Source organism: Cardiocondyla obscurior, unplaced genomic scaffold (assembly GCF_019399895.1).
Source record: "Cardiocondyla obscurior isolate alpha-2009 unplaced genomic scaffold, Cobs3.1 scaffold55_0_238251, whole genome shotgun sequence".
Lineage (NCBI taxonomy): Eukaryota > Metazoa > Arthropoda > Insecta > Hymenoptera > Formicidae > Cardiocondyla > Cardiocondyla obscurior.
Window position 1 is genome coordinate 150,001 of NW_027228798.1, and position 22,500 is coordinate 172,500.

At 56.2% G+C, this 22,500-nt stretch overlaps 3 non-coding genes and 1 pseudogene across 3 annotated transcripts; all 4 read left to right on the top strand.

Moving 5' to 3' along the window:
• The first annotated feature begins 7,167 nt into the window (after positions 1-7,167).
• Positions 7,168-9,086, top strand: LOC139112788 (small subunit ribosomal RNA). Its single transcript, XR_011547442.1, has one exon. It is a non-coding gene; the product is annotated as a small subunit ribosomal RNA (ribosomal RNA).
• A 1,209-nt stretch (positions 9,087-10,295) lies between these two features.
• On the top strand, positions 10,296-10,450 carry LOC139112780 (5.8S ribosomal RNA). Its single transcript, XR_011547434.1, has one exon. It is a non-coding gene; the product is annotated as a 5.8S ribosomal RNA (ribosomal RNA).
• Positions 10,451-15,587: 5,137 nt separating this feature from the next.
• LOC139112781 (5.8S ribosomal RNA) lies at positions 15,588-15,742 on the top strand. Its single transcript, XR_011547435.1, has one exon. It is a non-coding gene; the product is annotated as a 5.8S ribosomal RNA (ribosomal RNA).
• Positions 15,743-17,125: 1,383 nt separating this feature from the next.
• The window catches only part of LOC139112804 (large subunit ribosomal RNA), an 8,210-nt pseudogene continuing 2,835 nt past the window's right edge, over positions 17,126-22,500 (top strand).

A 22,500-nucleotide genomic window follows, 5' to 3' on the forward strand; every position in this document is an offset into this window, starting at 1 on the left:
CGGACTTTGCCACTCCGGGCCGGCCGACATCAGGAGAGTCGAGAAAGCAACGAGGCTCGCGGACTTTGCCACCCGCCGGCCGACAGCTCAGAGCCGAGAAAGCAACACGAGGCTCGCGGACTTTGCCACTCCGCCGGCCGACAGCTCAGAGAGCTCGAGAAAGCAACACGAGGCTCGCGGACTTGCCACTCCGTCGGCCTACAGTTTAGAGCTCGAGAAAGCAACACGAGGCTCGCGGACTTTGCCACCCGCCGGCACGGATAAGCTTGAGAGCCTCGAAAACACAGCACAAATCGCGAAAATTTATCCTGCCACAATATAAGAACTAAGATACCTCAAAAACACATGGAGAACGATAAAGAGCCGCTCCGAAACGCGTTCGGAAAAGCCTCGAGCAGTAGCAACACGAGGCTCGCGTACTTTGCCGATCGAGACCGCGCGGAAGTAACTCGAGCCGAAAGCAACACGAGGCTCGCGTACTTTGCCGCTAGGACCGCGCGGAAGTAACTCCGAGCCGAAAGCAACACGAGGCTCGCGTTTTGATCGGACCGCGCGGAAGTAACTCCGAGCCGAAAGCAACACGAGGCTCGCGTACTTTGCCGCTAGGACCGCGCGGAAGTAACTCCGAGCCGAAAGCAACACGAGGCTCGCGTACTTTGTCGCTAGGACCGCGCGGAAGTAACTCCGAGCCGAAAGCAACACGAGGCTCGCGTACTTTGACGGTCGGACCGCTCGGAAGTAACTACGTGCAGAAAGCAACACAAAACTCGAAAACTTAGCCGCTCGTCGGCCGAAATTACGAAGAGCTCAAGAAAATAACACGAGATTTAAGAACATAGACGATCGCCAGCAGAGAGCTCGAAAAAACAGCACAAAACGCGAAAATTTAACTTTTACGAGAAAATAGCTAAGATAGCTAAAAACAATACGGAGAACAAAAAGACGCCCGAAACGTTCGGAAGCAGCCCCGAGCTAGTAACACAGGGCTCGCGGACTTTGTTGTCGAACCGCTCGAAAGTAGCTACGAGCCGAAAGCAACACGAGGCTCGCGTACTTTGCCGCTAGGACCGCGCGGAAGTAACTCCGAGCCGAAAGCAACACGAGGCTCGCGTACTTTGCCGCAGGACCGCGCGGAAGTAACTCCGAGCCGAAAGCAACACGAGGCTCGCGTACTTTGCCGATCGGACCGCGCGGAAGTAACCCCGAGCCGAAAGCAACACGAGGCTCGCGTACTTTGCCGCTAGGACCGCGCGGAAGTAACTCCGAGCCGAAAGCAACACGAGGCTCGCGTACTTTGGAGTCGGACCGCTCGGAAGTAACTACGTGCAGAAAGCAACACAAAACTCGTAAACTTAGCCGCTCGTCGGCCGAAATTACGAAGAGCTCAAGAAAATAACACGAGATTTAAGAACATAGACGATCGCCAGCAGAGAGCTCGAAAACACAGCACAAAACGCGAAAATTTAACTTTTACGAGAAAATAGCTAAGATAGCTTAAAAAACAATACGGAGAACAAAAAGCATTGCCCGGAACGTTCGGAAGCAGCCCGAGCAGTAGTAACACAGGGCTCGCGGACTTTGTTGTCCGAACCGCTCGAAAGTAGCTACAAGCCGAAAGCAACACGAGGCTCGCGTACTTTGCCGCTAGGACCGCGCGGAAGTAACTCCGAGCCGAAAGCAACACGAGGCTCGCGTACTTTGCCGATCGGACCGCGCGGAAGTAACTCCGAGCCGAAAGCAACACGAGGCTCGCGTACTTTGCCGCTAGGACCGCGCGGAAGTAACTCCGAGCCGAAAGCAACACGAGGCTCGCGTACTTTGCCGCTAGGACCGCGCGGAAGTAACTCCAAGCCGAAAGCAACACGAGGCTCGCGTACTTTGCCGATCGGACCGCGCGGAAGTAACTCCGACCCGAAAGCAACACGAGGCTCGCGTACTTTGCCGCTAGAACCGCGCGGAAGTAACTCCGAGCCGAAAGCAACACGCTCGCGTATTTGCCGACGGACCGCGCGGAAGTAACCCGACCCGAAAGCAACACGAGGCTCGCGTACTTGCCGCTAGGACCGCGCGGAAGTAACCCGAGCCAGCAACACGAGGCTCGCGGACTTTGACGGTCGGACCGCTCGGAAGTAACTCCGAGCCGAAAGCAACACGAGGCTCGCGTACTTTGCCGATCGGACCGCGCGGAAGTAACTCCGAGCCGAAAGCAACACGAGGCTCGCGTACTTTGTCGCTAGGACCGCGCGGAAGTAACTCCGAGCCGAAAGCAACACGAGGCTCGTGTACTTTGCCGCTAGACCGCGGAAGTAACTCCGAGCCGAAAGCAACACGAGGCTCGCGTACTTTGCCGCTAGGACCGCGCGGAAGTAACTCCGAGCCGAAAGCAACACGAGGCTCGCGTACTTTGCCGATCGGACCGCGAGGAAGTAACTCCGAGCCGAAAGCAACACGAGGCCTGCCGCTAGGACCGCGCGGAAGTAACTCCGAGCCGAAAGCAACACGAGGTCGCGTACTTTGCCGCTAGGACCGCGCGGCGGTAACTCGTGCCGAAAGCAACACGAGGCTCGCGTACTTTGCCGATCGGACCGCGCGGATGTAACTCCGAGCCGAAAGCAACACGAGGCTCGCGTACTTTGTCGCTAGGACCGCGCGGAAGTAACTCCGAGCCGAGAACTTTGGTTCTCTTTTTGACGGTCGGACCGCTCGGAAGAATTCGGCCAAAGCAACACGAGGCTCGCGACTTTGCCGGATAGCGAAGGAATTGGTGAATACGTGACGAAGAAATTTTGCAACTCGAGGACTCTGCCGTTCGTGCGGTCCGTACGTACCTCCGAGCCGTAAAACAACACGGAGCTCGAGATCTTTGACGCGGAGGTAACTACCGTGCTTCAGCGGCTAAGTCCGCGCGGCGTCGAAATTTCACCGCCGGCGCCCATATACCGCCGTGCGTTAGACCGTGCGTCGCCGACCGCCCGGCCGCTCGGTTCGGTACTGTAAGAGGTGTCGTCGCTGCGGCGACTCGTGCACAACACGGTGCATGCGAGCTCTCGGTCTGGTCGTACCGTAGCGTTACGGCGTATGTATAACCGAGCTCGGCGAAGCACTGCGGTGCGTACAAAAGTGTCGTTCGCACTAGAACGCTTTTTGAGAGAATTTAGCTTCGCGCTTACTACGAGAACTTTGGTTCTCTTTTGAGATCTTTCGGGCGTCTTGCCGACATTCGGCCAAATGTGCGCCAAGCTCTCGGCGATCGTTTCGAGGCCGGATAGCGAAGGAATTGGTGAATACGTGACGAAGAAATTTTGTATCTCGAGGACTCTGCCGTTCGTGCGGTCCGTACGTACCTCCGAGCCGTAAAACAACACGGAGCTCGAGATCTTTGACGCGGAGGTAACTACCGTGCGCCGCAGCGGCTAAGTCCGCGCGGCGTCGAAATTTCACCGCCGGCGCCCATATACCGCCGTGCGTTAGACCGTGCGTCGCCGACCGCCCGGCCGCTCGGTTCGGTACTGTAAGAGGTGTCGTCGCTGCGGCGACTCGTGCACAACACGATGCATGCGAGCTCGCGGTCTGGTCGTACCGTAGCGTTACGGCGTATGTATAACCGAGCTCGGCGAAGCACTGCGGTGCGTACAAAAGTGTCGTTCGCACTAGAACGCTTTTTGAGAGAATTTAGCTTCGCGCTTACTACGAGAACTTTGGTTCTCTTTTTGAGATCTTTCGGGCGTCTTGCCGACATTCGGCCAAATGTGCGCCAAGCTCTCGGCGATCGTTTCGAGGCCGGATAGCGAAGGAATTGGTGAATACGTGACGAAGAAATTTTGTATCTCGAGGACTCTGCCGTTCGTGCGGTCCGTACGTACCTCCGAGCCGTAAAACAACACGGAGCTCGAGATCTTTGACGCGGAGGTAACTACCGTGCGCCGCAGCGGCTAAGTCCGCGCGGCGTCGAAATTTCACCGCCGGCGCCCATATACCGCCGTGCGTTAGACCGTGCGTCGCCGACCGCCCGGCCGCTCGGTTCGGTACTGTAAGAGGTGTCGTCGCTGCGGCGACTCGTGCACAACACGATGCATGCGAGCTCGCGGTCTGGTCGTACCGTAGCGTTACGGCGTATGTATAACCGAGCTCGGCGAAGCACTGCGGTGCGTACAAAAGTGTCGTTCGCACTAGAACGCTTTTTGAGAGAATTTAGCTTCGCGCTTACTACGAGAACTTTGGTTCTCTTTTTGAGATCTTTCGGGCGTCTTGCCGACATTCGGCCAAATGTGCGCCAAGCTCTCGGCGATCGTTTCGAGGCCGGATAGCGAAGGAATTGGTGAATACGTGACGAAGAAATTTTGTATCTCGAGGACTCTGCCGTTCGTGCGGTCCGTACGTACCTCCGAGCCGTAAAACAACACGGAGCTCGAGATCTTTGACGCGGAGGTAACTACCGTGCGCCGCAGCGGTCCGCGCGGCGTCGAAATTTCACCGCCGGCGCCCATATACCGCCGTGCGTTAGACCGTGCGTCGCCGACCGCCCGGCCGCTCGGTTCGGTACTGTAAGAGGTGTCGTCGCTGCGGCGACTCGTGCACAACACGATGCATGCGAGCTCGCGGTCTGGTCGTACCGTAGCGTTACGGCGTATGTATAACCGAGCTCGGCGAAGCACTGCGGTGCGTACAAAAGTGTCGTTCGCACTAGAACGCTTTTTGAGAGAATTTAGCTTCGCGCTTACTACGAGAACTTTGGTTCTCTTTTTGAGATCTTTCGGGCGTCTTGCCGACATTCGGCCAAATGTGCGCCAAGCTCTCGGCGATCGTTTCGAGGCCGGATAGCGAAGGAATTGGTGAATACGTGACGAAGAAATTTTGTATCTCGAGGACTCTGCCGTTCGTGCGGTCCGTACGTACCTCCGAGCCGTAAAACAACACGGAGCTCGAGATCTTTGACGCGGAGGTAACTACCGTGCGCCGCAGCGGCTAAGTCCGCGCGGCGTCGAAATTTCACCGCCGGCGCCCATATACCGCCGTGCGTTAGACCGTGCGTCGCCGACCGCCCGGCCGCTCGGTTCGGTACTGTAAGAGGTGTCGTCGCTGCGGCGACTCGTGCACAACACGGTGCATGCGAGCTCGCGGTCTGGTCGTACCGTAGCGTTACGGCGTATGTATAACCGAGCTCGGCGAAGCACTGCGGTGCGTACAAAAGTGTCGTTCGCACTAGAACGCTTTTTGAGAGAATTTAGCTTCGCGCTTACTACGAGAACTTTGGTTCTCTTTTGAGATCTTTCGGGCGTCTTGCCGACATTCGGCCAAATGTGCGCCAAGCTCTCGGCGATCGTTTCGAGGCCGGATAGCGAAGGAATTGGTGAATACTTGACGAAGAAATTTTGTATCTCGAGGACTCTGCCGTTCGTGCGGTCCGTACGTACCTCCGAGCCGTAAAACAACACGGAGCTCGAGATCTTTGACGCGGAGGTAACTACCGTGCGCCGCAGCGGCTAAGTCCGCGCGGCGTCGAAATTTCACCGCCGGCGCCCATATACCGCCGTGCGTTAGACCGTGCGTCGCCGACCGCCCGGCCGCTCGGTTCGGTACTGTAAGAGGTGTCGTCGCTGAGGCGACTCGTGCACAACACGATGCATGCGAGCTCTCGGTCTGGTCGTACCGTAGCGTTACGGCGTATGTATAACCGAGCTCGGCGAAGCACTGCGGTGCGTACGAAAGTGTCTTTCGCTCGAGAGAGATTTTTAAAGTGTTTTGCACTGCGCTGAGTGCGAGAATTTCGGTTCTCTTTTCGAGAGCGTTCGGGCGTCTTGCCGACATTCGGCCAATTGTGCGCCAAGCTCTCGGCGATCGTTTCGAGGCCGGATAGCGAAGGAATTGGTGAATACTTGACGAAGAAATTTTGTATCTCGAGGACTCTGCCGTTCGTGCGGTCCGTACGTACCTCCGAGCCGTAAAACAACACGGAGCTCGAGATCTTTGACGCGGAGGTAACTACCGTGCGCCGCAGCGGCTAAGTCCGCGCGGCGTCGAAATTTCACCGCCGGCGCCCATATACCGCCGTGCGTTAGACCGTGCGTCGCCGACCGCCCGGCCGCTCGGTTCGGTACTGTAAGAGGTGTTGTCGCTGCGGCGACTCGTGCACAACACGATGCATGCGAGCTCTAGGTCTGGTCGTACCGTAGCGTTACGGCGTATGTATAACCGAGCTCGACGAAGCACTGCGGTGCGTACAAAAGTGTCGTTCGCACTAGAACGCTTTTTGAGAGAATTTAGCCTCGCGCTTACTACGAGAACTTTGGTTCTCTTTTTGAGATCGTTCGGGCGTGTTGCCGACATTCGGCCAAATGTGCGCCGGGCTCTCGGCGATCGTTTCGACACCAAAGTCGAAAATCGAAGGCGTTGGTAAATCCGAGCCGAAACGATACGGAGCTCGAGTACTTTGCCGTTCGAGCTGTCCGTGGGTAACTACTTGCCGAAAGCAACACGAGGCTCGAGGACTTTTGCGTAAATAACTACGTACGACGCAGCGGCTAAGTCCTCGAGGCGTCGAAATTTCGCAGGTTTCGCCCATATACCGCCGTGCGTTAGACCGTGCGTCGCCGACCGCCCGGCCGCCCGGTTCGGTACTATAAGACACAGCATTGCCACGAGTCGGTGTCGAGAGACCGAATGGCTCATATGTGGCGCGCACTTACGTGTTGGACGCGCGATCGTCCCTCGCTTCCGAGCAAGCGTGCGGACGTATCGTTGCGCTTACCGAACATCAACTCCACGGATACGAGAGTGTCGGTTTCGGCGAGATCTTTGACGATGTCGCCGTTCCCGCTTACTTGTACGCCGTAGCGAAATAATTTTCAACCGGTGCCTCGGTGTTCTCACCGCTGGCACCGTTGAACGAACAGTGCTCCACGACGTCTCAGATCGGATCGGTCTAGCGTCAGGACTAAGCGGCCTTACAAGCCGCTGTTATGGGTGAATGAGAACAAAATTTGATCTTTCATACCGTTAAGGTATATATAAATACGAAAAGCGTGTCCGTCGACCGGCTCGAAAAGTTCCGGCGGCATTAACGACACACGAAACGCGCACGGCTCTTCCTCGCGGAGTGTCCGTAGCAGCGTAGCGTTGTCTTTCGCGTTGCTCCACCGCGAGTAACCGCGATCGCACACACGAAGCTCCCTGGTTGATCCTGCCAGTAGTCATATGCTTGTCTCAAAGATTAAGCCATGCATGTCTCAGTGCATGCCGAATTAAGGTGAAACCGCGAATGGCTCATTAAATCAGTTATGGTTCATTAGATTGTACCCACATTTACTTGGATAACTGTGGTAATTCTAGAGCTAATACATGCAAAACAGAGTCCCGACCAGTGATGGAAGGGACGCTTTTATTAGATCAAAACCAATCGGTGGCGTGCGGATCTCCGTGCGTCCACCGTTTATTTTGGCGACTCTGAATAACTTTGTGCTGATCGTACGGTCCTAGCACCGGCGACGCATCTTTCAAATGTCTGCCTTATCAACTGTCGATGGTAGGTTCTGCGCCTACCATGGTTGTAACGGGTAACGGGGAATCAGGGTTCGATTCCGGAGAGGGAGCCTGAGAAACGGCTACCACATCCAAGGAAGGCAGCAGGCGCGCAAATTACCCACTCCCGGCACGGGGAGGTAGTGACGAAAAATAACGATACGGGACTCATCCGAGGCCCCGTAATCGGAATGAGTACACTTTAAATCCTTTAACGAGGATCCATTGAGGGCAAGTCTGGTGCCAGCAGCCGCGGTAATTCCAGCTCCAATAGCGTATATTAAAGTTGTTGCGGTTAAAAAGCTCGTAGTTGAATCTGTGTCGCACACCGTCGGTTCACCGCTCGCGGTGTTTAACTGGCGTGATGTGGGACGTCCTACCGGTGGGCTTAGCCCCGCGAGGGGCCGCCCAAACTAATATCCCGTCGCGGTGCTCTTTACTGAGTGTCGAGTCGGGCCGGTACGTTTACTTTGAACAAATTAGAGTGCTTAAAGCAGGCTATCCTCGCCTGAATACTGCGTGCATGGAATAATGGAATAGGACCTCGGTTCTATTTTGTTGGTTTTCGGAACCCCGAGGTAATGATTAATAGGGACAGATGGGGGCATTCGTATTGCGACGTTAGAGGTGAAATTCTTGGATCGTCGCAAGACGGACAGAAGCGAAAGCATTTGCCAAAAATGTTTTCATTAATCAAGAACGAAAGTTAGAGGTTCGAAGGCGATCAGATACCGCCCTAGTTCTAACCATAAACGATGCCAGCTAGCGATCCGCCGAAGTTCCTCCGATGACTCGGCGGGCAGCTTCCGGGAAACCAAAGCTTTTGGGTTCCGGGGAAAGTATGGTTGCAAAGCTGAAACTTAAAGGAATTGACGGAAGGGCACCACCAGGAGTGGAGCCTGCGGCTTAATTTGACTCAACACGGGAAACCTCACCAGGCCCAGACACCGGAAGGATTGACAGATTGATAGCTCTTTCTTGATTCGGTGGGTGGTGGTGCATGGCCGTTCTTAGTTGGTGGAGCGATTTGTCTGGTTAATTCCGATAACGAACGAGACTCTAGCCTGCTAAATAGGCGTACCTTATGGTATTCGAAGGCCCCGGCTTCGGCCGGCGGGTTTTTACTACCAACGTACAAACAAATCTTCTTAGAGGGACAGGCGGCTTCTAGCCGCACGAGATTGAGCAATAACAGGTCTGTGATGCCCTTAGATGTTCTGGGCCGCACGCGCGCTACACTGAAGGAATCAGCGTGTGTTCCCTGGCCGAAAGGCCCGGGTAACCCGCTGAACCTCCTTCGTGCTAGGGATTGGGGCTTGCAATTGTTCCCCATGAACGAGGAATTCCCAGTAAGCGCGAGTCATAAGCTCGCGTTGATTACGTCCCTGCCCTTTGTACACACCGCCCGTCGCTACTACCGATTGAATGATTTAGTGAGGTCTTCGGACTGGTGCGCGGCAATGCGTCGGCATTGCCGATGTTGCCGGGAAGATGACCAAACTTGATCATTTAGAGGAAGTAAAAGTCGTAACAAGGTTTCCGTAGGTGAACCTGCGGAAGGATCATTAACGTTCCGGAGGTCCTGCTGCTCTGTGTGCACCGTTCTCGTGACGAGCGCGCAGCGGCCGGCGACTGCATGGACGAGGAACCGTACGCGCGCACGGTAACGTTTACTACGTTGCCTGCCGCGATACGGGGCAGACAAGCTAGAACACGACTCTGCGAGTTGTGTCGAGAGTGGCTGAAGGGGCGCAAAATCTAATCGCACGCGAGACATCGCGTCTTCCGAGTCCGCGCCGCCTTCCCACTCCTCGTCGGAGCGTCCGTCGCGAGACGCGACGCTTCGCTCGAGCAAAATTGCGAGATCGAGAGGAGAGAATAGTTTATGCGACGCAACGACCGCGTGCGCGCTCACACGCCGCCAACGGTGGCGTGCTGCGGTGTGCGCCGCATTCGTCGCCGTCGTATAAGAGAGGATTGTCGGTCGGGACGAGTGTGTCGAGATCTCGAGAGCTCAAAGCGAGAGAGGACCCCGGGCATATTGTGGAGAAGAAGAGAGATTCGAGAGTTGTACGCATTGCCGTATTACGCTCTTTGCATTCTCTCTCTCTCGTTTCCTGCGGAGATTCTCCGACTCTCTGTCTCTCGCGCGCTTCGAACGACCCGTTGCGCGGACCACCGCGCTCAGCGCGCCCCTTAGCCGGGGCTAGCGCGGCCGGTTGGTCTCGTTGTGCGAATCCAGGAGGAGCGCGAAGGTGCATCTATATGCGCGCCCGCTCGCGGATCAGGATCGGTGAGAAGGAGACTACGGAGGCGCGCTCGCGCGCTGCCTCTATCTCCGCGATTCGGACGCGTTGCGGTGCGCGCGAATGCGCCGCGTACCGGTGGTAACCTATGCTGCCGCGTCGTCGTGCGCGCCGGGCGAGGAGTGGAGAGTGCGACGATTCTCGCCGCTGCTCTTCCTCCGGTCCCGCGCGCGCGCGATCGCGCGCGCTGAAGGGTTCGTCGAATATGCTAGTCATTTTCGACCCCGATGGTTTTTCAAAGAGTTCCGCCCCGGCTCTAGCTTCGCGAGAGACGCAACCTCTTGGTTTTCGCACCGCGCCGACAACCGACGTCTCCCTCTCTCTCCATTATTGTGCCGTAGCCCCCGTAACAGGGGCGGCGGTCCGCGCGTGCTCGGACGCGCGGCCAGGCTGATCGAAGGGCCAAAACGAAGAAGACGCACATTGTTGTCTATTCCTTGATAGAGCGTACTTGGTGCGCGAAGGAACGATTACCCTGAACGGTGGATCACTTGGCTCGTGGGTCGATGAAGAACGCAGCTAATTGCGCGTCAACTTGTGAACTGCAGGACACATGAACATCGACATTTCGAACGCACATTGCGGTCCACGGATACAATTCCCGGACCACGCCTGGCTGAGGGTCGTTTTATCGAAGACAAACTGCTTGCGCGCGCCGTTTCGACGGCCGCGTACGAGCGATTCGTTGGACGTTCGCCCGATCGCGGCGGCCGGCGAGAGAGTTATACCCGCATCCACGAGAAAAGAGAAGAGAAGCGAGGAGTCGTCGATGACGCCTTCCCCGGGGTATCAGGCACACTACGCACGCTATCCACGCGGCGAGTTGCTGGATTCCATCAGGGTTTTACGAAGGCTCTCGCGCTCTCTGCGCGCGCTCTCTCTATACTCGCGGAACGGCGGCGTACTCTCGCGCCCCCGTTGGGCGTCGTCCGAAATAACGAGGTTTGAGGGTCGAACGAATGAACGACGACCGACCGAAAGATGCGATCGAGAATCGCAGAGAGACGCACGCACGCACACACGCACGGGAGGGAAGGACGTGCGCGGTGGTGATAAACGTGGCGAGCTCTTGCAAGGAGTTTATACGTTATACGTATATACGCGCCGAACGAAAAAGAGTAGATCTGCCTCTCGCGCGCCGCCGCCCGGAGTGAAACAAGCCGACAATTCGTTCGCGCTTGTACTCCCGGAAGGTGGCCTGTGTGCCGCTTGCGGCGCGCGCGGGATCCAAGGCTGATCCACGGAGAAGTAGTTCATAAGGAGCGCGGAGAACCGAGTTTGAGTTTTCCTCTCCTTCTTCGAATGAAGATCGGAGAGGAGAATAGAGGCCGCGAGATAATCGCGCGCCTCCTCGTTCTCCTTCTGCACAGAGCGCATATCGTCGCTTTACCGCCGCCAACGCAAAGGAAACTCGAGAGGAGGGATTTTAGAGATATATACGACGAAGCAAAGATACGAGAGAACCTGACCGTATTATAAGAGAGAGAGAGTGGTCGTCGCCGCTGCAGCTGCTGCCGGCCGCCGCCGCAGTCGCGTTGCCGACGCCACCACGACGCGCAAACCGGCCTCCGACGTTCGCGTCGGGCTGGCTGGCCAGTTGTCGTCGTGGTCGGTTGGTTGGCGCGCGGGGGCGCGCGGATCGCGGCGCGGTTGACGCAACGTCGACGAAAGACCACCACGCTCTCGCGGTTGTTCTCTATGCCTCGTTCGTTTTCTCATTTTCCCTTCGTCTCTTCTTTCAAATATTTTGCGTGCACCGATCGCCCCCTGCGCAGCAAAAGTGTGTGCGAGGTGAGAGATCGCGCGCGGGTCGACCGCGCGTGTTCCCGAGTCCACGAAAGCGCTATGTATGGTAGCAGCTCTTGACCGGGGCACGCGGCGTAGTCTAACCAAGCGCTCGCGCGCGGCGTTTCGCCGCGTTGCGTTTCTCTTTTCTCACGCGTCGTCGTCGTCGTCGTCTCGCCTTCTTCGTATTATATATATATAGTACAGCCTCACGACAATTTCTTTTGACGACCTCAGAGCAGGCGAGATCACCCGCTGAATTTAAGCATATTATTAAGCGGAGGAAAAGAAACTAACCAGGATTTCCTTAGTAGCGGCGAGCGAACAGGAAAGAGCCCAGCACCGAATCCCGCGGTTCCGCCGCAGGGAAATGTGGTGTTTGGGAGGGTCCGCTTATCCCGAGGTGCCGCGTCGCGTCCAAGTCCATCTTGAATGGGGCCACTTACCCGCAGAGGGTGCCAGGCCCGTAGCGACCGGTGCGCGTCTCGGGAGGATCTCTCCTTAGAGTCGGGTTGCTTGAGAGTGCAGCTCTAAGTGGGTGGTAAACTCCATCTAAGGCTAAATACGACCACGAGACCGATAGCGAACAAGTACCGTGAGGGAAAGTTGAAAAGAACTTTGAAGAGAGAGTTCAAGAGTACGTGAAACCGTTCAGGGGTAAACCTAAGAAACCCAAAAGATCGAACGGGGAGATTCATCGTCAGCGACGCTGGCTTCGCGTCGGTGGGCGATGCCCCGCGGGGCCTCACGGCTCGCGCGCGGGCACGCTGCCGCGCGCCGATGTCCGGCGTTTTCGTCGTCGTGCACTTCTCCCCTAGTAGAACGTCGCGACCCGCTGGGTGTCGGTCTACGGCCCGGGTGCGGTGTCTGACGCGTCGCCGGTAACACGGCACGCCGTCAAACCCTCGGTCGCCCGGCCGGCTGCCCGGCGGTACACGCAAGGTATCAGGCCGCAGCTCTCACACACGCGGGAGTGCGTCGAGGCCGTCGCAAGCGCGCGCCACGGTACACGGAGGCTTACGGACCTAGCGCCGTCACCGGTCCTGGCCCGCTGTTGGTCGTACGGTTAACCTTCGACAGGCCTGCAAACGTTCCCCGGGCAACTCGGGGACCGATACCGGTCGGCGACGCTACTGCTTTGGGTACTCTTAGGACCCGTCTTGAAACACGGACCAAGGAGTCTAACATGTACGCGAGTCATTGGGATCAGCGATACCTAAAGGCGTAATGAAAGTGAAGGTCGGCCCTGGTTGTCGACCGAGGGAGGATGGGCCGCGTCGCGATGCGGCTCCGCACTCCCGGGGCGTCTCGTTCTCATTGCGAGAAGAGGCGCACCCAGAGCGTACACGTTGGGACCCGAAAGATGGTGAACTATGCCTGGTCAGGACGAAGTCAGGGGAAACCCTGATGGAGGTCCGTAGCGATTCTGACGTGCAAATCGATCGTCGGAACTGGGTATAGGGGCGAAAGACTAATCGAACCATCTAGTAGCTGGTTCCCTCCGAAGTTTCCCTCAGGATAGCTGGCACTCGGCCGTTCCGCACGGAACGCGCGCGAGTCTCATCTGGTAAAGCGAATGATTAGAGGCCTTGGGGCCGAAACGACCTCAACCTATTCTCAAACTTTAAATGGGTGAGATCTCTGGCTTTCTTGAACTATGAAGCCACGAGCATCTCGGATCAGAGTGCCAAGTGGGCCATTTTTGGTAAGCAGAACTGGCGCTGTGGGATGAACCAAACGCAGAGTTAAGGCGCCCAACTCGACGCTCATGGGACACCATGAAAGGCGTTGGTTGCTTAAGACAGCAGGACGGTGGCCATGGAAGTCGGAATCCGCTAAGGAGTGTGTAACAACTCACCTGCCGAAGCAACTAGCCCTGAAAATGGATGGCGCTGAAGCGTCGAGCCTATACTCTGCCGTCAGCGGCAAGTGGGGCGGCCGTGGGCAGGGCGTGGGTAACTCCTCGCCCGGAGCTTACAGGCCGCCACGAAGCCCTGACGAGTAGGAGGGTCGCGACGGTGTGCGCAGAAGGGTCTGGGCGCGAGCCTGCCTGGAGCCGCCGTCGGTGCAGATCTTGGTGGTAGTAGCAAATACTCCAGCGAGGCCCTGGAGGACTGACGTGGAGAAGGGTTTCGTGTGAACAGCCGTTGCACACGAGTCAGTCGATCCTAAGCCCTAGGAGAAATCCTATGTCAATGACGGCGTACGATACTCTCGTTGTCGCAGAAAAGTCTCGCGCACACAAAAAGCGCGCGCGCACACGCGAGTGTGCCGTCGCGCGCGGTGAGTGAACTTTTGACACACGCCCGTCGGGCGAAAGGGAATCCGGTTCCTATTCCGGAACCCGGCAGCGGAACCGCATACAATTCGGGCCCTCGTAAGAGTGTTCGTCGGGGTAACCCAAAATGACCTGGAGACGCCGTCGGGAGATCCGGGAAGAGCTTTCTTTTCTGTATAAGCGTTCGAGTTCCCTGGAAACCTCTAGCAGGGAGATAGGGTTTGGAACGCGAAGAGCACCGCAGTTGCGGCGGTGTCCGGATCTTCCCTCGGACCTTGAAAATCCAGGAGAGGGCCACGTGGAGGTGTCGCGCCGGTTCGTACCCATATCCGCAGCAGGTCTCCAAGGTAAAGAGCCTCTAGTCGATAGACTAATGTAGGTAAGGGAAGTCGGCAAATTGGATCCGTAACTTCGGAATAAGGATTGGCTCTGAGGAGCGGGGCGTGTCGGGCTTGGTCGGGAAGCGGGTCTGGCTGACGTGCCGGGCCTGGGCGAGGTGAACTATCGGCGTTCTCGCGCCGGTTCAGGGATCCGAGCTCGGTCCCGTGCCTTGGCCTCCCGCGGATCTTCCTTGCTGCGAGGCTTCCGTGGCGGCGCGAGCCGTCGTGGTCGTCCTCTTCGGCCGCCATTCAACGCTCAGCTCAGAACTGGCACGGACTAGGGTAATCCGACTGTCTAATTAAAACAAAGCATTGCGATGGCCCTCGCGGGTGTTGACGCAATGTGATTTCTGCCCAGTGCTCTGAATGTCAACGTGAAGAAATTCAAGCAAGCGCGGGTAAACGGCGGGAGTAACTATGACTCTCTTAATAGTTTATGCGACGCAACGACCGCGTGCGCTCACACGCCGCCGGTGGCGTGCTGCGGTGTGCGCCGCATTCGTCGCCGTCGTATAAGAGAGGATTGTCGGTCGGGACGAGTGTGTCGAGATCTCGAGAGCTCAAAGCGAGAGAGGACCCCGGGCATATTGTGGAGAAGAAGAGAGGTTCGAGAGTTGTACGCATTGCCGTATTACGCTCTTTGCATTCTCTCTCTCACATTTCCTGCGGAGAATCTCCGACTCTGTGACTCTCGCGCGCTTCGAACGACCCGTTGCGCGGACCACCGCGTCAGTGCGCCCCTTAGCCGGGGCTAGCGCGGCCGGTTGAGTCTCGTTGTGCGAATCCAGGAGGAGCGCGAAGGCATCTATATGCGCGCCCGCTCGCGGATCAGGATCGGTGAGAAGGAGACTACGGAGGCGCGCTCGCGCGCTGCCTCTATCTCCGCGATTCGGACGCGTTGCGGTGCGCGCGAATGCGCCGCGTACCGGTGGTAACCTATACTGCCGCGTCGTCGTGCGCGCCGGGCGAGGAGTGGAGAGTGCGACGATTCTCGCCACTGCTCTTCCTCCGGTCCCGCGCGCGCGCGCGATCGCGCGCGCTGAAGGGTTCGTCGAATATGCTAGTCATTTTCGACCCCGATGGTTTTTCAAAGAGTTCCGCCCCGGCTCTCGCTTCGCGAGAGACGCAACCTCTTGGTTTTCGCACCGCGCCGACAACCGACGTCTCCCTCTCTCCATTATTGTGCCGTAGCCCCGTAACAGGGGCGGCGGTCCGCGCGTGCTCGGACGCGCGGCCAGGCTGATCGAAGGGCCAAAACGAAGAAGACGCACATTGTTGTCTATTCCTTGATAGAGCGTACTTGGTGCGCGAAGGAACGATTACCCTGAACGGTGGATCACTTGGCTCGTGGGTCGATGAAGAACGCAGCTAATTGCGCGTCAACTTGTGAACTGCAGGACACATGAACATCGACATTTCGAACGCACATTGCGGTCCACGGATACAATTCCCGGACCACGCCTGGCTGAGGGTCGTTTTATCGAAGACAAACTGCTTGCGCGCGCCGTTTCGACGGCCGCGTACGAGCGATTCGTTGGACGTTCGCCCGATCGCGGCGGCCGGCGAGAGAGTTATACCCGCATCCACGAGAAAAGAGAAGAGAAGCGAGGAGTCGTCGATGACGCCTTCCCCGGGGTATCAGGCACACTACGCACGCTATCCACGCGGCGAGTTGCTGGATTCCATCAGGGTTTTACGAAGGCTCTCGCGCTCTCTGCGCGCGCTCTCTATACTCGCGGAACGGCGGCGTACTCTCGCGCCCCCGTTGGGCGTCGTCCGAAATAACGAGGTTTGAGGGTCGAACGAATGAACGACGACCGACCGAAAGATGCGATCGAGAATCGCAGAGAGACGCACGCACGCACACACGCACGGGAGGGAAGGACGTGCGCGGTGGTGATAAACGTGGCGAGCTCTTGCAAGGAGTTTATACGTTATACGTATATACGCGCCGAACGAAAAAGAGTAGATCTGCCTCTCGCGCGCCGCCGCCCGGAGTGAAACAAGCCGACAATTCGTTCGCGCTTGTACTCCCGGAAGGTGGCCTGTGTGCCGCTTGCGCGCGCGCGGATCCAAGGCTGATCCACGGAGAAGTAGTTCATAAGGAGCGCGGAGAACCGAGTTTGAGTTTTCCTCTCCTTCTTCGAATGAAGATCGGAGAGGAGAATAGAGGCCGCGAGATAATCGCGCGCCTCCTCGTTCTCCTTCTGCACAGAGCGCATATCGTCGCTTTACCGCCGCCAACGCAAAGGAAACTCGAGAGGAGGGATTTTAGAGATATATACGACGAAGCAAAGATACGAGAGAACCTGACCGTATTATAAGAGAGAGAGAGTGGTCGTCGCCGCTGCAGCTGCTGCCGGCCGCCGCCGCAGTCGCGTTGCCGACGCCACCACGACGCGCAAACCGGCCTCCGACGTTCGCGTCGGGCTGGCTGGCCAGTTGTCGTCGTGGTCGGTTGGTTGGCGCGCGCGGGCGCGCGGATCGCGGCGCGGTTGACGCAACGTCGACGAAAGACCACCACGCTCTCGCGGTTGTTCTCTATGCCTCGTTCGTTTTCTCATTTTCCCTTCGTCTCTTCTTTCAAATATTTTGCGTGCACCGATCGCCCCCTGCGCAGCAAAAGTGTGTGCGAGGTGAGAGATCGCGCGCGGGTCGACCGCGCGTGTTCCCGAGTCCACGAAAGCGCTATGTATGGTAGCAGCTCTTGACCGGGGCACGCGGCGTAGTCTAACCAAGCGCTCGCGCGCGGCGTTTCGCCGCGTTGCGTTTCTCTTTTCTCTCGCGTCGTCGTCGTCGTCGTCTCGCCTTCTTCGTATTATATATATATAGTACAGCCTCACGACAATTTCTTTTGACGACCTCAGAGCAGGCGAGATCACCCGCTGAATTTAAGCATATTATTAAGCGGAGGAAAAGAAACTAACCAGGATTTCCTTAGTAGCGGCGAGCGAACAGGAAAGAGCCCAGCACCGAATCCCGCGGTTCCGCCGCAGGGAAATGTGGTGTTTGGGAGGGTCCGCTTATCCCGAGGTGCCGCGTCGCGTCCAAGTCCATCTTGAATGGGGCCACTTACCCGCAGAGGGTGCCAGGCCCGTAGCGACCGGTGCGCGTCTCGGGAGGATCTCTCCTTAGAGTCGGGTTGCTTGAGAGTGCAGCTCTAAGTGGGTGGTAAACTCCATCTAAGGCTAAATACGACCACGAGACCGATAGCGAACAAGTACCGTGAGGGAAAGTTGAAAAGAACTTTGAAGAGAGAGTTCAAGAGTACGTGAAACCGTTCAGGGGTAAACCTAAGAAACCCAAAAGATCGAACGGGGAGATTCATCGTCAGCGACGCTGGCTTCGCGTCGGTGGGCGATGCCCGCGGGGCCTCACGGCTCGCGCGCGGGCACGCTGCCGCGCGCCGATGTCCGGCGTTTTCGTCGTCGTGCACTTCTCCCCTAGTAGAACGTCGCGACCCGCTGGGTGTCGGTCTACGGCCCGGGTGCGGTGTCTGACGCGTCGCCGGTAACACGGCACGCCGTCAAACCCTCGGTCGCCCGGCCGGCTGCCCGGCGGTACACGCAAGGTATCAGGCCGCAGCTCACACACGCGGGAGTGCGTCGAGGCCGTCGCAAGCGCGCGCCACGGTACACGGAGGCTTACGGACCTAGCGCCGTCACCGGTCCTGGCCCGCTGTTGGTCGTACGGTTAACCTTCGACAGGCCTGCAAACGTTCCCGGGCAACTCGGGGACCGATACCGGTCGGCGACGCTACTGCTTTGGGTACTCTTAGGACCCGTCTTGAAACACGGACCAAGGAGTCTAACATGTACGCGAGTCATTGGGATCAGCGATACCTAAAGGCGTAATGAAAGTGAAGGTCGGCCCTGGTTGTCGACCGAGGGAGGATGGGCCGCGTCGCGATGCGGCTCCGCACTCCCGGGGCGTCTCGTTCTCATTGCGAGAAGAGGCGCACCCAGAGCGTACACGTTGGGACCCGAAAGATGGTGAACTATGCCTGGTCAGGACGAAGTCAGGGGAAACCCTGATGGAGGTCCGTAGCGATTCTGACGTGCAAATCGATCGTCGGAACTGGGTATAGGGGCGAAAGACTAATCGAACCATCTAGTAGCTGGTTCCCTCCGAAGTTTCCCTCAGGATAGCTGGCACTCGGCCGTTCCGCACGGAACGCGCGCGAGTCTCATCTGGTAAAGCGAATGATTAGAGGCCTTGGGGCCGAAACGACCTCAACCTATTCTCAAACTTTAAATGGGTGAGATCTCTGGCTTTCTTGAACTATGAAGCCACGAGCATCTCGGATCAGAGTGCCAAGTGGGCCATTTTTGGTAAGCAGAACTGGCGCTGTGGGATGAACCAAACGCAGAGTTAAGGCGCCCAACTCGACGCTCATGGGACACCATGAAAGGCGTTGGTTGCTTAAGACAGCAGGACGGTGGCCATGGAAGTCGGAATCCGCTAAGGAGTGTGTAACAACTCACCTGCCGAAGCAACTAGCCCTGAAAATGGATGGCGCTGAAGCGTCGAGCCTATACTCTGCCGTCAGCGGCAAGTGGGGCGGCCGTGGGCAGGGCGTGGGTAACTCCTCGCCCGGAGCTTACAGGCCGCCACGAAGCCCTGACGAGTAGGAGGGTCGCGACGGTGTGCGCAGAAGGGTCTGGGCGCGAGCCTGCCTGGAGCCGCCGTCGGTGCAGATCTTGGTGGTAGTAGCAAATACTCCAGCGAGGCCCTGGAGGACTGACGTGGAGAAGGGTTTCGTGTGAACAGCCGTTGCACACGAGTCAGTCGATCCTAAGCCCTAGGAGAAATCCTATGTCAATGACGGCGTACGATACTCTCGTTGTCGCAGAAAAGTCTCGCGCACACAAAAAGCGCGCGCACACGCGAGTGTGCCGTCGCGCGCGGTGAGTGAACTTTTGACACACGCCCGTCGGGCGAAAGGGAATCCGGTTCCTATTCCGGAACCCGGCAGCGGAACCGCATACAATTCGGGCCCTCGTAAGAGTGTTCGTCGGGGTAACCCAAAATGACCTGGAGACGCCGTCGGGAGATCCGGGAAGAGTTTTCTTTTCTGTATAAGCGTTCGAGTTCCCTGGAAACCTCTAGCAGGGAGATAGGGTTTGGAACGCGAAGAGCACCGCAGTTGCGGCGGTGTCCGGATCTTCCCCTCGGACCTTGAAAATCCAGGAGAGGGCCACGTGGAGGTGTCGCGCCGGTTCGTACCCATATCCGCAGCAGGTCTCCAAGGTAAAGAGCCTCTAGTCGATAGACTAATGTAGGGAAGGGAAGTCGGCAAATTGGATCCGTAACTTCGGAATAAGGATTGGCTCTGAGGAGCGGGGCGTGTCGGGCTTGGTCGGGAAGCGGGTCTGGCTGACGTGCCGGGCCTGGGCGAGGTGAACTATCGGCGTTCTCGCGCCGGTTCAGGGATCCGAGCTCGGTCCCGTGCCTTGGCCTCCCGCGGATCTTCCTTGCTGCGAGGCTTCCGTGGCGGCGCGAGCCGTCGTGGTCGTCCTCTTCGGCCGCCATTCAACGCTCAGCTCAGAACTGGCACGGACTAGGGGAATCCGACTGTCTAATTAAAACAAAGCATTGCGATGGCCCTCGCGGGTGTTGACGCAATGTGATTTCTGCCCAGTGCTCTGAATGTCAACGTGAAGAAATTCAAGCAAGCGCGGGTAAACGGCGGGAGTAACTATGACTCTCTTAAGGTCAAGCCGAGCAGCTACCTCCTCGTGGTCCCGCTGGAAACACGACTTATGTCGTGGCTAAACGCTGCTCGGATTGATGGTTAAGTGCAGCCGATAAAGCACGTTACGCGAAGATCTGCGTATGGTGAGGAGCAGCCTGTTATAAATGCCCAAACGCCTACCTCGGGCTTCCGGGGGAAGGAGCGGACAGGTTAGCCCCCTGTCTTCTCGTCAAATAACTGGCTTTCAGTGCGCAGAATGAAGCCTCGGACCTGAACGCACATGGTCCCGTGCGTCAGGAGAATCAGGGGACTACTGTTGACAAAATGGCGAACTTAAGGACTATGCAAATTTTATTACCTTTTGAGTCAGTGTTGTGTCCTGTATGTTTGGAAGCCGATCGAGCCAATTACAGAGCTCTAAGCTTAAATGATGCAATAAGGCATTACTCAGAAAAACATACTGCTTTGGAAATAATATATATTTGCCGATTATGCGAAAAGCCATACAAGAGTAAGCACGGAGCGCTGTGTCACATTCCAAAGTGTCCTGGGAAGAAAACTGTTACTGACGCATTACAATGTGCAGAGTGCGCTGAAGCGTTTCCAACACAAAGAGGCCTTAGCCAACACAAAAGGCACCGCCATCCAAATAAAAGAAACGAGGAACGTACAGCACAAGCACAAATGGAAAAAGCTGACGTACCGAGAATTGGTATCAGCTTTACACCAGAAGATATTCTACTAATGTATCAATTGGAACGTATATACAAAGGAGACCCGAAAATTACGCAGAAAATGACGGAACATCTTAAGACTAAAACACTAAAGCAAATAAGCGACAAAAGAAAAGAACCCGCCTACTGTCGTCGAAGAGATAAATATCTTGTTGAAATGGCAAAAACACTTCCTGCCGTTAAAAGGAGATCAGTCTCGTTAAGCTCTGCGTCTGGCAATGTCAATAAGACACCCAGAGATAAGATTACGCGTCGCCGTGGCTTGTCAGTAACAGAAACAGATAATTCTAATAAAGAAATAGTTGACATAGAATTAAACGACAAAGAAACTGGCATGGAACCAGCAAGCGCAGTTTCTGATACTCCATTGGACTGCTATAGAAGCGAAAGTGAGATGGCAGAGAATCAATGCCAAGATCTAACAGGAAACAATGGCGGACATAAGACAAGATTGGACATAACAAAAATTATACTTAAAGAGTGCCGGGTTAACTTAAGTAGATGCGATCATATGGTTGGTACATTTGGTTCTGATGACGAAATGGAAAATGATCTATCAGAAAGCGACAGTTGGCAGGCGGGACTGGTGGAGGCACTAGGAAAAATAAGCTACGCTAAATGGCCCCGACATTTGACAGAAATAGGCAGATCTCTGAAAGAAGCCAGAAATAAATTAGACATAGACTCAGTGGAAACAATATACAATAAAATAGTGGAGCTCTTAACAAAATCGCAAAAGTCTGATTCGCATGATGATCGACCACCACGCGGAAAACATCGTACAAAGCGCAGTCATAAGCGCTATTTATATGCCAGAACCCAGGATTTATTTAAGAAAGAGCCGGGTTTGTTGGCAAGGCACGTTCGACTAGGAACTGACCACACAGCTCAGAATAACGCAAGCATTCCAAGAGGCGAAGTAATAGATCTATATACGGCGCTTTGGGGTTCTAAGGTCCCAACTCGCGTTACCGATTGCAACGAGGCGGAAGCAATGGGATTTGATTCCTTTGGTCCAATCTTGGCGGCGGAAATACAAAAACGCCTAACAAGAACTAAAAAGGCTACAGCGCCAGGCCCTGATAAAATTAAAAAAGCGGATTTGCTTGGTCCATATAAATGCGAGCTTCTTGCGGGAATGTTTAATTTAATGTTGGCCGCGGGTGCCTTGCCAAGCGCTTGGAAAAACAATAGAACTACCCTGATTCCCAAAGAGGGAAAAGACGGTACAAAAGTAACAAATTACAGACCACTAACCATCGGAAGTCTTCTAAGTCGTCTTTTTTGGGGAATTCTAGACGAGCGCCTCAGATCGGTGATACAAATGAATCCGCGGCAGAAGGGGTTTGTGTCAGAAGCAGGATGCTACGCGAATGTGCGGATATTACACGAACTAACTCACCAAATGAAGAAAAGTGGAGGCGGTGTTGGAATACAGTTAGACGTGTCAAAAGCTTTTGACACTGTCCCCCATGAGGCCATACCAATTGCCTTAAAGCGCAAAGGAGTCCCGGCGCCGATAGTGGATCTTATTCGATGCTCATACGAGGGTGCAGCTACAACTATATCGCACCCAGAAGGAGAAATAAAAATTACTTTGCGTCGCGGTGTCAAGCAGGGGGACCCCTTATCGCCACTTCTTTTTAATTTAGTATTGGAGCCGCTTCTGGAAAGGCTGGAACACATGCCGGGACTCCCATTACCTGGCGAATCCGGAATCTCTTGTTTGGCTTTTGCCGACGATTTGTTTCTATTTGCGACTGATCCATCTAAAGCGCAAGATTTATTGGATTGTACAGTGGAA